Source organism: Harpegnathos saltator, unplaced genomic scaffold (assembly GCF_003227715.2).
Source record: "Harpegnathos saltator strain DR-91 unplaced genomic scaffold, Hsal_v8.6 scaffold376, whole genome shotgun sequence".
Lineage (NCBI taxonomy): Eukaryota > Metazoa > Arthropoda > Insecta > Hymenoptera > Formicidae > Harpegnathos > Harpegnathos saltator.
In genome coordinates, this window is record NW_020230179.1 from 224270 (window position 1) to 237091 (window position 12822).

The window sequence follows — 12822 nt, forward strand, 5'->3', positions numbered from 1 at the left end:
GAAACTCTCAAAGCTAAATCGCGCTCCTGATATTTGTAATCGCGATTAGCCTCTGAAAAGCGAACACACACGCTCCATCTTCACACACGCTCAGATCTGTATATTTCACTTGAGGCAAGTTTTAAATAACGACCATTGATACGGACTTTCGATGATTCAAGTATCGTTTAGCAGAATGTGAGTCGCTAAGCGCGTAGAAAAGCTCCAACGACCAGGTGTTTACAGAAGCGATTACGATATCGAGTCTGAGGCAAGTCAAATCGATCGGCTTTCCATTCAGGTGCATTTACGCGAACAACAAACGCTTCACGTGGTGTCGCTACGCGAACACCACGAGCCTCGCTGGTTATTCGCCTATTCGCCGATTTTACGAGCGACTATCAGAGCGCTTCTGACGGTCGCTCGGCCGACCGGTTACTCGCTCTACCATTAAAGCACGTGCTGGACTCGGAGAGAACGATCCGCTCGTTCGATCAGCGATAACTGCTTGAGCCAATAAATAAATCGTTGCTGTTACGACGCCAGGACAAAGATCCGATTTGATACCGGTGCTGTGAACCGCAGCGACTGCACTAGCAGCCGTGGCAGCGGCGATAAGAGCGATAATGGCGGTGAAAAGGACGAGGTAGTCCTCGCGAGTAAACATAAATCACGACGGAAGCTGTCGTGAATCTGGGAGATCGAAAAACTAGCCGAGGAATTTTAAATCCCCTCAAACTTCTAATCGTAATCTTTGCGGACAATTCCGATTCTCGAAAATGGGAAGATGTAAAAAAATAGTCTGGGGAAGGGACATGGAGCAGGAATTTTAAACATCCTGCGACGAAGTAGATTAAATATCTCCATAATGGATTTAACGGCGCAATGTGATTGCTTAATTTTATTTTAAAGGTACATGAAATTTAATGATATAAATACGCAATTATTCGAAAGCTGAGATATTAAAATTTATTATTAAGAAATGAAAGATATAAAACCGCTTCAAAATTTTTTAAAAATAATCGAAATTCCAAAGGGCACAAATGCTCGAGCAATTATCCTGATTGCCAAACTTTGTCGATCCAACGTCCAGACATGATTATTATGCAAATAAAATCTTCATATTTATTGAATTTCCTTTTTATCGACTATTTGAATCCATCCTATGTTAGTCATTGTTTTGCTTATGAACATTTTATAAACTTTATGTCTCGTATAAAATTGTACATCTTATTTTAAATTATGGACTATATATATAGTTAAGCTTCTTAATTTCTCTTGCACCTTTTATCTTTCTATTAAATCTCTTTTTTTCTTCTAATAATTTCTTCTTTTCTGTTTGTTCTCTCGATGATTATTTTTTTGTATCTTTATGGCCAATTTCCGGTCAATCCGAAAGTTGAAAATCATTATTGGTCGTGAACATTTTCGGCATTTCCCTTTTATAAAATTTAGCTACAAATAATTTTTTTCTCTTAACTAAATGCATAACGTTCGTGAGATAGAAACAACAAAGTAAGTAAGAAATATCTCGACAAATATGTCAAACTTCTTAAGAAAATCGTCAAAAAGTATGTCCTGTGTTTAGTTACGTTATAATTTTCCTCTTCGTTGGATACTAATTTTTACAATACTTGAAACGACTCATAATGTAAATTTTTTCGAACACTGACAGACTTCAATTAATACTAAACACTAGAGAAAATATTCGAGATTAATAACAATAAGTTTCTGCACACATGTCCGGTAATTGGCAATTTTATCTTACGCGCGAGCAAGCGCAGATGCGCCACGACCGCCTTATTTTCTTGCAAACAGCTTCATTCAGGTTCAGTCAGCTCGCAACTTTCCGATGTAAGTGTGCAAATCACGCGATGGAAACGGCTCGATTTCCATGAAAGACCCGCTTATTGCAGCAAAGAGAGAGAGAGAGAGAGAGAGAGAGAGAGAGAGAGAGAGAGAGAGAGAGAGAGAGAGAGAGAGAGAGAGAGAGAGAGAGAGAGAGAGACTTCTCCGCGGACGCGGGTATTTGCAGTAAAGCACGGCGAAAACACGGCGCATCCGCGCACCGTCCTAATCTGCCTCGCCGTAGGATAATTAACCTGGCCGTTCTCCTCCTCCGGGGAGCCAGCGTCTTACATTTCTCGGCGTGACCCCTCGCGCGCGCGCGCGCGCGCGAGGGACGGCGGGACGCCTCGACGAGGATGGAAGCCGAAAAGTACGGCGGCGCTCGGCGCGAGATTCAAGTTCGTTGAACCGTCTTCTCGTGCAGAACGTGATCCGCAGATTATGGTTCCTCCTCCGATCGTGTCGTCGTCGAAATGCCCGACAGTGATTACGTGCTTTTGTAGTCCGGCCATGCTCGCGGCCGCTTCCCCTCTCCTCTGCTCTCCTCTCCTCTCCTCTCCTTTCACTCAGCGATATTTCGTCACCGGGGATGCTCGACCCTTTTTTTCTCCTCTTCTCTTCTCATCCTTTTTCTCTCTTCACCCTCTCTCCTACCAGACCTTCGCCCGTGTGCGTCTTAGACGGATTCTCTCTCGCTGTTCTTTCGAGACACGTCCCTACAGATAAACTGTTCTCGAGGGCCGGAATATTAATACCGTTGTTGGTACCGTTATTGATTCTTTTATTCCGACCGTGGTTAGGGCCGCGGAGATGCGCTCGTCGTCTAAACTCGGCTCCTTCGGCTAAGAAACTGAGCTTAGGTTCGGACGGGCACATTTCGCACTAAATGTGCAGCCCGACCACAGCCGCTCGTCGCTTCGTCGTAAAAGCGACAGATGATTTTCTAACGGGAATGCGCAAGTCTGCACAAAGCGCGCGCGTCCGCCGTATGTGACTCGATAGATTCGGCTTCACTTTGGATCCTCGCCATTATCCGTTCAGACGACGAGAGCAGACAGGAGAGTCGGTCGGTCCTGCATGAAATTTCCTTTGAGTAAGAATGATTGAGACGTCACCGATCACCGACATCGAATATTTCGATGTAGCGAGTGTTTCGAAAAATATTTCGGCAGGCCTGTCCGTCGTGCGTTAGGGGTTCGTCAGGAACTATCATCTTCGTTATCTCACATTACGCTAACGCATCGAGAAACGATATATTGAGTGTACAAATGAATAATTCAAACTTTTTTAAGCGGCTAAGAAATTACGTCTGAAATAATCAAATTTTCCCGCTCTTTTACGCGGTTATGTGGTGTTGACATGTAGCTATTCAAAATTACATTTAGCATGGCAGAAGGCTCACAACATAACCTCAAAAATTATTCAGTTCAGCACAGTCAAAAATGGCAATAGATAAGATGCATATCCGCTACACTGCATTTTTCACGAATTCCAACGAGGAAAAATGCTGCGAGAGCATGCGAATCGATTTGTTCCTTTCTCGGCGAAGGTGTTGTATCGTACGATGTGTGTGCATTTTGGTTTAGACGATTTAAAAACGGCGATTTCAGTCTGAATGATAAAGAACGTTCTGGAGGCCTTCGGAAGTGCGGCAACAATGATTTGGAACAACTGCTCGCTGAAAATTCAGCACAAACGCAAGAGAGCTTGTAGAGCAGTTAGGTGTAACGCAACAAACCATTTCCAAACGCCTACACGAAATGGAGAAGATTCAAAGAGAAGGACAATGGGGTTCCGTATGAACTCATTGAAACCAAAAAATCAACGAGTGACAGTGTGTCTTTCTCTTCTGAATCGAATGAAGCGATGTAGAAAGTCTTTTTTGTGGAAGATTGTTACGGGCAGTGAGAAGTGGATACCCTATGACAATCCGAAACGCAGAAAGTCATGGGTAAATCCCGGCGAACCATCAACATCGGTCGCAAAGCCAAAAACCTTCGGAAAGAAGTGTTTCCGCTCCGCATTCGGTGGGATATGAAGGACGTGATTTATCTCATTATGAGCTGTTAAAACCGAATGAAACAATTACTCCAGACCGCAACCAACACCAATTAATCCATTCGAGTCAAGGATTAGAACGAAAACGCTCGTGGCAAAGGAGAACGTCCTCTGAAACTGCTGCATAATAACGCTAGGTTACACATTGCTTCCATGACAAAAGACATCATAATGAGTCTCGATTGGGACGTCTTGCAGTACCTGACGTATTCACCAGACACCTCTCCTACCGATCACCATTTGTTCTGGTCGATGCAACATGCCTTGTCCGATACGCACTTCAAATCAGTGGATGAGACCCGGAAAGTGGCTTGACACGACTTTATCGTGTCCAGAGACACAACATTTTTCCGACATGGAATTCATCAGCCGCCTGAAAGACGGCTCAAAGTTACAGAAGACAACGGCGAATACTTTGATCGACAAATTTGCTTTGCTTTCTTTTCAAATGAACCTTAAATTTAGCCGAAAAATTTGGATTGCTCGTTTGTACACCTAATACCTCGGCGCCATGACGAATGTGAGTCATCGCCGGGCAAGTGATGCATTCTTGAGGCTGCGGCCGCGATAACGACGAGCAACCATCAGAGCTGGAATTGCGGCTCGAGGTGTCAAGCACGGGCCGTTTTATACCTTGTATAAATTGCGACACGCGCCACGTCCTGGAAAGTCAATTGACCCACGCGTGCCTAATAGAACGAGCGAACGTGCGTGCTGAAAAGCTTGCCCCGTTAGTCAGATAAGAATCCATCGGCGCTCGTGGTTGCATCACTGACACACATACGAGACACCTCTCATTACGGCTCATCGCCCCAGCCGTTTATAACGTCCGAGAGAGGGACCTGTGTCGCGCACGCGGCGAGCGGATTAGCGCGTCGCGCGAGCCGCGAGACTGCTAATAACATTAATAACGCCCGGGCGGGACGCGCAAAAGCCGCCCGTACGTTTCTCGCACGATTATTAGAATGGCAAGCGCGAGAGAGCGATATTAACTTTTAATGTCGGCCCTGTGTGACGTCCGCGCGCGTGTAATACGCGCGCTTCTTCAGCGAAGGGAGACCGCGGCTTTTAATAAGCGAGCGTTTAATAACACTGAAACGAGATATAAGGAGCGAGGAGAGCGGCGAACTTGACCCAGATTCTCTCTGAATTCTCCCTGAATGCGGTATCTCGCTGTGCGCGCGATCGTTTGAGCGTAAATCACCGACACAAGGGAGAAGCTTCTGAGCGTAAATCTCTCGATATGAGAGAGTAGATTTCTTCGGAGCAGATCTCTCTTTCTTTCTTTCAGGGAGACGTCGCCGTGCTGTCTTTCATAAATCGGCGTCTCAAACCGGCTGTGAGAACAATCGTTCGTCTTGTAGACGCGATCTCGCGGTGTTTGCTCTCGGATGTGTTCCCGCGGAGCGGAGCGCGCGTTTCCCGACGAAATCGACGCGTTGAGATATTTCAAGAATGTGTGCGAACGGGATGCCCATCGCGCATCACCGCCGAGAGATTATTTACGACATAGAGTCGACTCGGACCGAGGACGTGGGTCACCGAGGTTCCGCGGGGTTAACTCGTTTAACCTTCTTCTCCTCCCTCCCTCCCTCCCTCCCTCCCTCCCATCCTCCGACGTTCGATCGGGATTGCGATCGACTCGGTCTCAGATGTGTGCTTCGATTGTGCTCGTGGGCCCTGCGACACGGACGGACTGTCATTCGTCTCACGGCTGCTCGTCGATCTCGTGTCAGATATCGTGGCGATATCAGACGTCCATGAGATGAAGCGGGAATATATATATATATATATATATATAATATATAATATATACCAAGTTTTCCAAAAGTAACGGGTCCTCTCCTCCTATCTCAGAATCTATGCATTATAGGAAAAAATGATTCCCACAAAAGTTTTAGGGTTTATAAAGTTCTGTTTTCTTGTGACCTCAAATTTGACCTTGACCTCGACCTTGAAGGTCATTTGAAGGTTAACTTGCGTTTTTTAAATAGGAACCCCTATTTTTTATTACATTGTTTTTTTCTACCAATTAATTTGAACAACTTTTGTCTAAACTATTTTTTTATTTGCCTAATATTTTTTGAGATATTTGAGAAAAACTTGATAACTTTTTCAATATTTAACTTACGATATCTCACTAACTATTTGTCGGAAGAAAAAGTAGTACTGGACATTCTTGCTTTATTTAGTTTCAAGAATATATTATTACAATAGTGCCCTGATTTTTGTTAATTTGATGATTTTGAAATTTCCAAAAGTCGGTAAGTTAACAAAAGTCAGGGCGCTATTATAATAATATATTCTATAATATATATTATATAAAAACAGAACTTTATGAACCCTAAAACTTTTGTTGGGGTCATTTTTCCCTATAATGCATAGATTCTGAGGTAGGGGTCTTTTGGAAAATTTGGGTATTACACGTTACTTTTGGAAAATTTGGTATATATAATGCGTATATCTTCATATATCGAAATCTCATATATATAGAAAAATGAAGAAATTAAGGCTCTTTCGTTTCTACAGGCAGACATAAAAAGGTCATGCGCGTGCGCAGCTTTTGTGGGACAATTATTTATTTTTCATAACTTTCGTAATTTACATCGACTATGTAATGTTCAAACAAGCAATATTTTGCTTGTTCCATCAGGAGTGTGATCTAGTTTTGAGGATTTTGCAAGGAATATCAGTTTTGCCGAAGACAATCACAGCTATTGTTTCTTAATGCTGTGATGTTAATTCATGATGTTTAGTTATTTATTAACAATAAACGCGGTAAAAATCGCGTTAATACCTTAAAAATGGAGCTTCTTAAAAAGCATTTCCGACACGCGTTGCTTTTGTTCTTTAATCAGAAGAAACGGTGGCTGAAGGTCATAGAATTCTCATAGAAACTTTTGATGATGTTGCTCCATCAATTAAGACATGTGAATATTGGTTTAGACAATTCAAATATGGTGATTTCAATGTTAACGGCAAAGATTGCTCGGCACAACCAGAAAAGCTTGAAAATACAGATTTGCAAGCATTATTGGACGAAAATCCAACGCAATCTACTTCGGGACTTGCCAGAACATTAAATGTTGATCCTACAAGTTACTAAACGTTTGCACGATATGGAAAAGATTCACAAAGAACGAAAATGGACTCCATATTAATTATCGAAAGATGCCATTGCGAATCGGTTAAACATTTGCATTTCGTTGATCGCCAGACAAAAAATGAAGAGTTTTTGTATCGAATTGTTGCTGGGGATGAAAAATGTATCTATTTCGATAATCTCGAACGAAAAAAATCATGGATTGATCCAGGCCAATCAGCAACATTCACTTCGAGGTGCAATATTCAAAAGTATTGCTGTGTACTTGGTGGAATCAAGAAGGTATTGTGAACTATCCGATTGAAACTGTCCGATTCAAAAGTATTGCTGTGTACTTGGTGGAATCAAGAAGGTGTTGTGAACTATCCGATTGAAACTGTCAGCACTGATCGTTATCGACAATAATTATACAAATTGAAGCGAGCATTGGACCAAAAATGATCACCAATCGCGAGTAAATGACGCAAAGTGATCTTTCTTCAGGACAATGCTCGACCTCATGTTGCATCACCAGTGAAGCAAACATTATTGGAGCTAGAATGGGAAGTCTTACCGCACTCCGCGTATTCTCCAGACATTGCTCCATTCGACTATCACTTGTTCCGGTCGATGCACCGTGCTCTAGAGGATACACACTTTCATAACTTCGGACAAGCGTGAAAATTTGTTGAAAACTGGATCAGCTCCACAGAAGAATCTTTTTATCGTCGCGGAATCCGTCTCTTGCTAGAAATATGGGAAAAAGTTGTAGAAAACGAAGGAAAATATTTTCATTGAGGAATTCGTTCATTATTTTATTCAAATAAATCAGTTTTCGAAAAAAAAAAAAAACTCCAAATTAAGTCACACTCCTGATAATACGTATCCATATATCTCCACATATCGAAATCTATATCTCACGTAGAAAAATGGAGAAATTAAAGCTCTCTGGAGAAATATGCAAAGGGCCACGTGCGTGCTCGGCTTTTGTGGAGCAGTCATTTATTTCGCAACGTCAGTAACTTTTGTAATTTATTTCGACTGTGGTGTTGGAACATGCAACATTTTGCTTGTTTTATTATTACCGCGAAACTCGTGGGCTGTTACGGTTTATTCGTATATACGTGTGGATTTAACAAACGAATTGGAGGATTTACTATTATATTTCACATAAAATCTCATTATATCTCTCTTTTATACAACGGGCCCCGTTGCTTGTAATATAATATATATTATATTTATATTTATTTATATTGTATTTCTTATTTCAATCGACATGTTGAAAGAGGTTAATTAGGCTTTCTGCGATAAAACTACGTAGAAAGTCAGAAGAAAATCTTCCGGATTAATAAAGCGGCAAAGCTCGGCGTTTTATTAACTACCAGTCATTAATTTGCATTGTTCCGGAAATTGAGCAAGATGGAGAGTGTTCATTGTACACCCACGGCGTTTGCCGCGAGCGTATTCCGGCGATTGTAGGTATCTCGGAATACCGAACCGCGAGAAAAGCAACGTGTGCCGTTCGTTTCGATGTTGAGGCGTCAGGCTTCCGGGTCGTAAGTCATTATGAGTTATAGTTATAAGCCATTGTGCGACACTTGTTTTCCGCAAATTCTGCTCGCAAGATAATGCCGTGCATCAGCGGGCGCAAAGACCTCGACATCCGCGCCTCGTTCAATTTTACCCAGCACTTCATCGGCCGGATTTGCATTTACTTACGGCACGGAGGAAACAATTTATTCTCGTCGGTAGTGGGACAGGGGAGGATCGGGATCTGTAAATAATCGCGAGCCGGCCTGAGAATACGAGAGCGTGCGTGCGCGCGCGCGCGAGAGAGAGAGAGAGCGTGTCTATTATATTCCGGACAGTTTGAAGTCTCCGTAAGAATCACGAAGGCTGCACACAAGGCATAACCTGCCGGGTAATCTCTCGCCGCAAGAAAATCGCGTTGTGAGTTAAATCGTACGTCACGATCCAGTTACTTGACCCTGCAGGTCTAGCATGACGTTGCCTCGCCGGCCTGGCGGAGGGAAGAGGTCATCGTGACTCTGGAGGTTCTCAATTGGCTTCTCGGCGGATGGAGAGAAAAAAGAACCGTTCCTTCTTGCGCTCGTGTTTTTCCTGCGACTTGCGCACACACCTGCGCACACCTCGAGTTCACGCGCACCGTCGACAATCGGGGCCAGGTCGATGTCGAAGCGCGGCTCGGAGAATTAAGGGGAAATCATGGTTTCAGAAAATCGAAGAAATTTTTTTCGATTTTCTGAAACCATAATTTCCCCTTAATATATTCCCCTTAATATATTTTTATGGCACATCTTGAGAATATGTTAGTGCAGCGATTTTCCGAAATTCGAAGTATTAACAAAGTTATTTAGCGATTTAACATCCGACCGTTCAACGCCGTCCGATCGTTTGAAGCTGTCAGGGCAAGTGGGAATTTTTCGTTGTCGAAGGAACAAAGCAAACAAACAAACAAACAAACAAACAAACAGAATCTTCTACATATACGGTGGCCTTTATGTGTGTGTATATCCTCAACAAGATTGCAATCTCTAATGGTCATTCAAACTCAATTCTTTCTCGAATCTTGTTCATATTTTATATTATGCTGCAGGAATGTTTAACAAGGGTTACATTACCATTCTAGAAGTTATGGAAACGATTGGAATAATTATTGGTTAGCAATGTAAGTTGTTTGCTGATTACACGGATAAACGGCGACTTACACATCGCGGAATCAAGAATGCTGATACTACAAAAAAGTTCATATGACCAAAGCAATGTAGAGAAATTACACGATTTTTACGAAGGATCAGAAAGGGTTATTCTACGGAACAGGACTAGCAGCACCAGGCCGTTTGTCAACGGCAAATCGTGACAACACGCGTTGTTTCGTGCGAAATGACGCGTAACTCAGCCAAATCTAAATAAAATGCCTTGTGAAAATTTATATGTTTTCATTAAATATGTGTAAAACTTCCCCTAAAATTTCCATTTAATCGGAGTCATAGTTTCCTACACCGTAAGAAATGATGTGTTAAATTTAACATATTTCATGTGTCTCAAATCATCCACTCTCATTTATGTGTTAATTTAACATACGGCAAATATGTTAAAAAGTAACTCGCATAATATGTAAAAAATTGACACAAAAATTTAACATTCGAATGCCGTCAAGAAGATCACAGTTTGTGTCAAAAATTGACGTACAATGAATGTTACTTCAACATTTGGGAAAAGTAATGATCTATGATTTGATGAAATGAAAATGTCAGATTGACATAATCTATATGTTAAAAACCCAATCTTTATACAATATAACACATGATAACTGTTATAATGAGGAAATTAATACATTTTAGGTGTTGACTTTAACATATAAAATATGTCAGAACAAGAATTCATGCATTTACATATAAATTGTGTTATTTTAATATTTGAAAATGTTATTTTAACACTTGAAAATAGTTAATCTTAATTTAACACAAGAAAGTCTAAGTAACACAACAACGATATGTTAAATTAACGCACGATTGTGTAAAAAATTTAACACAAAACTTTCTACACACAAAAAATTTTAACAAAAATACGAAACGTTTTTAACTGTGTAGAAGAAAATTCCTAAATTTACCTTATTTTTGAGCGTTCCGACCATAATGTCCTCTTAACGCCCTTTAACGCCTATCTGGTAACTGTAGTTACCAGAAACGCATTTAAGAATCCATAACTTAGTCAAAAAAGAGATATTTTCGTTTTCTTTGCACCACTAAGAAGGTGAATTCTTCTTCTAAAAAATGGTATATAGATTATATGTAGATTCGGATTAGTCTATTTTTAGCTCAGTTTTAATGATAACATGTTTTGTCAAATTCCAAGTAGACATAGTTAGCACTGTTACTGACATCTAGAAATGTACTATAAACGAATAGATTGGTATCTGTTATAATTTCATATACTTGGAAGCTTTATCAGATGCAAAATGTGAAATTAAAAGAATACAGAAATTCAGAATGGCGAATCCAATATGGTGGACATGAAAATCAAGAAATCAACATATTTTCGTGAAATCTGGTGACCTACTGCGCCTTTTATGCGGCGAAAAATGAAGGGACGATTGACTATCTAAATGGTGATCTATAAGATATTCTTCTGAAATAGTAAGCTCGACGCTCGGAATAATAAACTTCACTCACAAATATAGTAAAGTTTCAGCTCAAAAATGTCAAGCTGACTATCAGAGTTATGTCGTATAGATTACTCTTCATTTTTCTCTGTATGTAGGTTGTTCATTTCGTATATGATTCTAGAATCCAAGTCATATTTACCAATAAATAAAAAACGAACGATAAAAAAACCAATATAAAATTCTGATATTTTTTTGGTTATCACTATTTATAGTCTCAGTTCAAAAAACTCAAATTTCATTCTTAAAACACTTATAAAAAAATCGAGCGTTAAAGGGTTAAGCAAGTCGCTCGAAACGTCGCTGTTGTCGCGCGCGAAGTTAACTCGGATGCGCGTCAATTTGCGTGCGAACTCGACAAACTCTCCCGAGGAGGCCATTTCGGGGAGGAGGGTCGCGTCGCTCGAAAAATTCCGAATTAACGGCGAATCAAGACGGAAACAAGGAGTTATTGAAGCGCTGAGCGATCTCATGGTCGCCCAAAACAAAAAAGAATACTCTTTCTCTCTCGGCGTATGTATATATACATATATAATATATATATATTATATTTCCATGATACATCGGTACGTGTACATCCACCTTCGAATACAATGCATAACATCTATTACTGTAATATTATTTTATAATTCGTATGCGTATATGTAGATATATACGTTTAAAATTTAAGAGCCGGTACGGAGAAATGTAGATTGCGGGCCGTCTGTGTCTATATGTATGCGCGCGTGTGTGCGCGTGTGCGTGTGCGTACCGCGTCCAAAGTGTATTCTCCCGTGTGTGTGTGTGTGTGTGTGTGTGTTGAGTAATTCGCCGTAGAGACACATATACATAACAATTATTAATTAGTCGACGACTATGCACATATTCTCACATTCCCTTACTCCGCGTACATATTTATTTCATCGTGTCCGTGCTCATTGTCGAAAAAGAGATATTTCCCTCTTTCTCTCTTTTCTTGTTCTCTTTCTGCCCCCCTCCCTCTCCCTCTCTCTCTCTCTCTCTCTCTCTCTCTCTCTCTCTCTCTCTCTCTCTTTCCGCACCGATCTCAAGTGATCCATCGACTCGTTCGCAATTGTCTTCGGCGGATGGACGGGAAGCTACCGGTGATCTGATTAGCGAAAGTGGCCGGAGAGGTATCTCCAATCAGAGGACGGTAATTTCCCCAAATTTGCCCACGCTCATCGCTCTCGTCGCTGATGTGCCAATTTTCCGTGCCGTCGCGCAGGACTGCGAGGAGCGCCTGCGGAGCGCAGGAGCGCGAAGAATCGAGCTCGACTCGTCGGGAGGGAGCCGCGTTTCTTTCCTGGAAGACGCCTCGACGTCCTTATCATTATCATTATTATCATTACGTGACGGAAAGTCGAGCTGCGATTCTCTGGACCGTTATGGATGCGGCGAGGTCGTCGAAGGCAGGCGACGCGGTGCGACGCGCGAGAATGCGAGACCGATCTCGCGCGCTCTCTCGGACGCTCGTCTCGATACAATTTTCCATGATGCGACGCGATGCGCCGCTGGTGTTTCATCGATGGATATCGCCAATTTGCTGTTTGTCGTCCGGGGTGGCGCGGCGGTGGTGAGGTGGCTGGATGGTTGGCTGACAAAGTCCCGAGGGAGAGTGTCGTTGTGAAGTAAACGCAACATGCGTGCTTTTATTACATTCACATTTATA